Here is a 5996-nt window from a genome sequence, read left to right on the forward strand (position 1 = left end):
AACCCGTGTCCCCTGCATTGGCAGGCGGATTCTTAACCACTGCGCCATCAGGGAAGTCCCTACTCAATTAAATTTATTTTAACCTTAGTCAATCCTGACCATGCACATAACTCTTTTCTTGGGTCCACTTTCCACAAACGTTTCCTTACTTTCTGTATCCAGCATTTTATTTTCCCATTCAGAAACAGCCACCTGTAAGTCAGACCTACTTCCTTTTCCCTTAATAAAATGTAATTCCATTCTTCATCCCTTCTTTACTGGAAACACACACCCTACTTTCCTACTGTTGACTGAAATGTTTCATTTATTATTTCTATTAGCTTTAATTACATGTTTAAGTTAGAATCCTCAGCTCTTAAAACCTTAATTTCTTGTGAAAACTAAGAAGTAAGCAATTATGAACTGTCCTTTACATTGGCATTCTGTAGATTGGTGAACATAAATACCAGTGATATTTTCTAAAAATATTTACTTTCTTTAGAGAACGTGACACCAAACATATTCATTAATAGTCCTAAATACCTTTTGTTTCTCTGTAAAAGGAAGCCAATATTCAGTAATTAATGTTTTGGTATATTATTTTATTTGGGAATGCTAGCTATTCAATAAGCTTCCATCACTTAACTTAATTTAGCACAGTTCTAGAATTTCAAGTTACCAGAATCTGGAAAGACTATTTTATCTTATTTTATTTTTTAATTAAAATACTGAGTTTAGGCCGGCCAGGGCCCTGGCTGAGCTGCGCTTAGCTCCGCAGGGGCGGGCAGGGGTATGCCCAGGGGACCATGGGCCCCGGGCCCTGAAGCCTCCGGGGCCACATCCGTCTGAGCAGCGAGTAGGATCTGGGGCGGGGCGCCGAGTGCGGATGGGCCTGGAGAGAAAACAAAAAACAAAAAAACCCCTGAGTTTATTTCACATGTATATTTTTGTCTCCCCACCATTTCCATTTGTGTGACCACCACTACTACTATGTCCTATCATAACATTCCATACATACTTAAAACCAAGCAAAGGCTGGAGTTCCATCTTTAAAAACTAAACAAGCATTTTGGACAGCACATTCTTGGCAATGGAACCTGGACAACTATCAGACACGGTAGGGAAAGTTCTCACTCTGCACTCTAAATAGGACAGCCAGATAGCAACTGTTACAGAAATGAAATAAGATGGGAAATTTTAGCAAACTGTTTGAAGTATTTTCTTAAAGAGACTTCCTCCACTGCCAGAGATCTTGAATAGCCTCCTGGTCAGTCATCTGGAAACAGTTCTTCACATAATTGATGAATTTGGCTTCCACTTTGGGAAGGGAACCACCTTTTTCTATACTTGCTTGCATTTTTGCTTTAATGTCTTCTAAGAGCTAGGTCCTTTCGGTGTTCTAGGAGTTTTTTCCTGTTTTTTGAAGGATTCTTGACCTTTTGATCTTGGTGTTGATGGTTTTGAGTCTTTTCCATTCTGGTTTGATTTTTGTTAACTTTTGGCTGGAGTATCTCGTACAGATTTCTTTACTGGAGCTTTTTCTTCAGCTTCCTCATCATCAAAGTCATCATCATCATTGTCATCTTCATCATCTTCATCTTCATCAGCAGCAAGTTTTACTTTTTTCTGTGGAAGCTTGCTACCGCTTCCAGGGGCAGAACGCTTTCCAGATATACTTAGGAGTGTCACACCCTCCTCCTCTTTGTCTTCTGACTCTGCACCTTCCTCCACAGCTACTAAGTGCTGTCCACTAATATGCACAGGCCCTGAACCACACTTCAACCATCAGACCACAGGTGGTGTTATTTCAAAGCCCCCAAGGGAATCGGTTGGCTGCACAGACATTTTCAAAGTTGCCAGTGTTACTTTGACTGGACTGCCTTCATAATTCATCGCCTCTGCTTCGACAATGTGCAGTTCATCCTTTGCGCCAGCCCCTAAACTGACCGTTCTTGAAGATAACTGGTGCCCATTTTCATCATTATCCACCTTAAGGTGATCATCTTTGTCGACCTTTAGTTCACAATAGAAAAGATAGTTCTGGGGCCTCAGGGGGCTCATGTCCATGTCCATCGAATCTTCCATGGGTTGGTGGCACGCACTTAGGTGGGAGAGAAGGCGGACGGAGAGAAAAGACTACTGCTCCAGGGAACAGGTGCACAGGATGGAATCACAGCAGGTGGAGAGACTATTTTAGATGCATAATTATTAGAAGCATAATTTAGAAGCATAATTGTTCTTAATAGAGTTTATCTAAAAGCTCTTATCTCATTTATATTTTCTTTCCTTAAAAGTTTTTTTCACATCAAATTACTTTCCTTGCTGACAAATTTGTAACAGATATAACAAGATTTTATTTAGCTTATATTAAACTGAGGCACAATAAAGTATTATCCATAATGTTGATGACTCTAAAGACGTATCTATATTAATTAGATCAACAAACAAACATTAATACCAGGTATTAATTTAATACTATTTCCCAGTTCACGTGAACCTGAAATTCATTTAGCTTAATTTCTCTTGCATTTAGAATTATTTGATTTGTAAGCACTTACTTTTCTTTAAGCCAATTAAATAGAGCTTATTTACAAATTAACCACAGCAATATTATCCAAAGACAAAGACACATACTAAGACATACATATATCCAGACAGACACAACAAGAAATCTAGCTGCATTTTCTAAACTTAGTCACGAATCAGATATTACAATATAAAACTCACTAGTTTATAAACAACACTTGGAATAAGAAAAAAATTTAAAGTTTTTTTTTTTTTTGTCCTTTTTATCCCTCAGTCTCAGGAATTAGAGATGGTCTAGATAAGGTAAGTGATCCCGAGAGCTCTGGTCTCAAGGCACAGGGAAAGAAAATCAGGCTTTCCTAGTAGAACTCATTCCCTCAGGGTCAGAATTCTGAAGAGATTTTTTTTTTTCCTTCAAGCTAGCTTTCTCTATGGGTTGGGAATTAAACAGGGGTTGGTTAACCTTTGACTGACATTGTGTACTTAATTGGCGCAGCTGAAGGTTCATAATTTTCGTAGATACTCCCTTTTCTTTCTTCCCCCCCCTTTTTTTTTTAATGGTCTTCAAAGGTTGGTCAGCCAGTGTATCAAAGGTGTTTGTATGTAACATGGACCAACCTAGATTGTGTTTTTGACTAGAGTAGATAAATCCTCATCTAAGCCTTCTAAAAAGGCAGAGTTAAGCAGAGGATCATCTTGGTGGTTAGAGAATGACTCAGGTGTCAAGCCAGAATGTTGCTTAAAAGTTTTTTTTTTCCCTCTCAAACCTTTCCTAATAGTCCAGAATTCATTCATCCGATCCTTGCTTGCACTGTTGAATCTCTGTCCAGTCTACGGTTTTTGGAAAAAGCTCTGGGATAAATTCAAGTAATTTCTGAGCTAATTCCTTGTATTCAGTGCAAGCCTCTGGACTATGTGATTCAAAATCCATTAAGGGGCGTTTCCATCCTGCCTTCTCTATCCATTCCCTTGCTTGGCTTTCAGAAACTAACAGCTGGATTAATTGATATAGATCTGGAAACCCGCTCATAGGCCGGATGGTTAATTCAAATTCCTTAGCAAATCCCAATGAATCCTGACTTGGATCGGGAAATTCCTTAGCCAAAACCCTTAAGTTCTACTTGGGTTCAGGGTGTGTATGTAAGCACCAAGGACGGCTCACCTCTCCCTGTAATGAGTTTCTCCTTAAAGGGAGCTATAGGGCTTCCCTGGTGGTGCAGTGGTTAAGAATCCGCCTGCCAATGCAGGGGACACGGGTTTGAGCCCTGGTCCGGGAAGATCCCACATGCCACGGAGCAACTAAGCCTGTGCGCCACGGCTACTAAGCCTGCGCTCTAGAGCCCGCGAGCCACAACTACTGAGCCCGCGAGCCACAACTACTGAAGCTTGTGTGCCTAGAGCCCACGTTCCCCAACAAGAGAAGCCACTGCAGTGAGATGCCCGCGCACTGCAACGAAGAGTAGCCCTCACTCGCTGCAACTAGAGAAAAGGCCGCGCGCAGCATCGAAGACCCAGTGCAGCCAAAAATAAATGAATAAAATAAATAAATTTATTTTTAAAAGGGAGCTATAATCACTTCTGATTTTTTAGTCCTCCTTTGCTGGGGAGAGGGCAGCGGCAGGAGGCAGAAGAGTTGGGAGAGAAAAAGGAGATGGCATCTGGACCATTCAGATAGAAGAGGCCACGTGGGAGGAGCAGAGGGAGAGACCGAGTCAGAGACAGAGGGCCAGCAGCCTGTTTAGAAGCTTCTAGACACCAATCAAAGTAAGCATTCCATGCAATCCGTTTGATCTTACGGCGGCTTTTTCTAATTCTGTGCACAAAACAGCAATTTTGGGATAGCAAAAGAACCCCAATTTGGCCATTTTATGTTGAGATCTCCTTTAGTATAATTTCCCTAATTACGTAGGTACTTGCATGTATAAACCTGGCTGAGGTTTATACATCAGAGACTGGCTTTCTGATGCCCCTTGTTTCTGTGTTTGAGAGGCTCTATTTCCCATATTTAAAAAAATTATTTATTTATTTATTTATTTGGTTGCACTGGGTCTTAGTTGCGGCAGGCGGGCTCCTTAGTTGCCGCTCGCCGGCTCCTTAGTTCTGGCGTGCGAACTCTTAGTTGTGGCATGCATGTGGGATCAAGTTCTCTGACCAGGGATGAAACCCGAGCCCCCATGCATTGGGAGCATGGAGTCTTAACCACTGCGCCAGCAGGGAAGTCCCCTATTCCCCATTTTAAAGTAGAATTTGTTAGGGATAAAATTTACTAGTGAAACTGTGTGGCTGCCAGTGTGTTGCTTGTGAGCTTAACTCCACTAGGCATCCCCCCCAGAGTCGTTTCAGCCCTCCTACATGTCTCAGTTTCTCCTTTTGGTGGTCCAAGACCACCACAGGTGCTCGCTGAATGGCCGATTCTTATCTGCGACCCCTGGATGAGCAAACGTTTTAATTAATGAGTGGGCTTCCCTATGGGACCACTGCACGGTATGAGGACTCTGCCTCCAAGCCGTGACCAGCCGGGAGGAGTCTTGTCCCTTTTCTTCGGAGCAAAGCTCTAGTGTAATATCTTCACTTTTTTTTTTTTTTTTTTTTTTTGCGGTGCGCGGGCCTCTCACTGTTGTGGCCTCTCCCGTTGCAGAGCACAGGCTTCGGACGCGCAGGCTCAGTGGCCACGGCTCACGGGCCCAGCCGCTCCGCGGCATGTGGGATCTTCCCGAACCGGGGCACGAACTCGTGTCGCCTGCATCGGCAGGCAGACTCTCACCCACTGCGCCGCCAGGGAAGCCCATATCTTCACTTTTATCCCAACAAATTCTATTAAGGCGGCCAAATTGAGGAAAAGCGTCAGATCAGCCTATTATCTAACCACTCAACGCAGGCCACTCTGTCTTCTACAACTGAGCAAACCCTGGTATCTTTCAACCAAGCCTCCCGCACCCCAGTATCTTTCAAATGGGTGGGTATTCCCCGGTATTTTTTCATCCAGGCCCCCCCCAAGTATCTTTCAACTGGGAGGGGTCAGGTACCTGCTATACACCCCCAAATAAAACTCAGGATCATCAACCAATACAGGAGATCTGAGAACCAGGAGAGACTCACCCAGATTCATCTGGACTCTCCAAGGTGGCAGATGGGCACAAGGGGCCTCTGCTGGTACCAAGGCTCTGGTTCCTCATAGAGTTTCGGTGAAGGAGAGAAGTCCATTCTGGATCCCTTAGTGGTTGCCATAAAAACTGTCAACTAAAAAAATTCACAGGGCTTCCCCTGTGGCGCAGCGGTTGAGAGCCCGCCTGCCGATGCAGGGGACACGGGTTCGTGCCCCAGTCTGGGAAGATCCCACATGCCGCGGAGCGGCTGGGCCTGTGAGCCATGGCCGCTGAGCCTGCGCGTCCGGAGCCTGTGCTCCGCAACGGGAGAGGCCACAATAGTGAGAGGCCCGCGTACCGCAAAAAAAAAAAAAAAAGAAAATCACAACATGAGGGTTGCAAGTT

The 5996-nt window shown here is 43.9% G+C and overlaps 1 pseudogene; it reads right to left on the reverse strand.

Moving 5' to 3' along the window:
- Positions 1 to 863: 863 nt before the first annotated feature.
- Positions 864 to 2064, reverse strand: LOC132415320 (nucleophosmin-like; annotated as a pseudogene).
- Positions 2065 to 5996: the final 3932 nt, after the last annotated feature.

This window comes from Delphinus delphis, chromosome 19 (genome assembly GCF_949987515.2).
Source record: "Delphinus delphis chromosome 19, mDelDel1.2, whole genome shotgun sequence".
In the NCBI taxonomy this organism is placed as follows: Eukaryota; Metazoa; Chordata; class Mammalia; order Artiodactyla; family Delphinidae; genus Delphinus; species Delphinus delphis.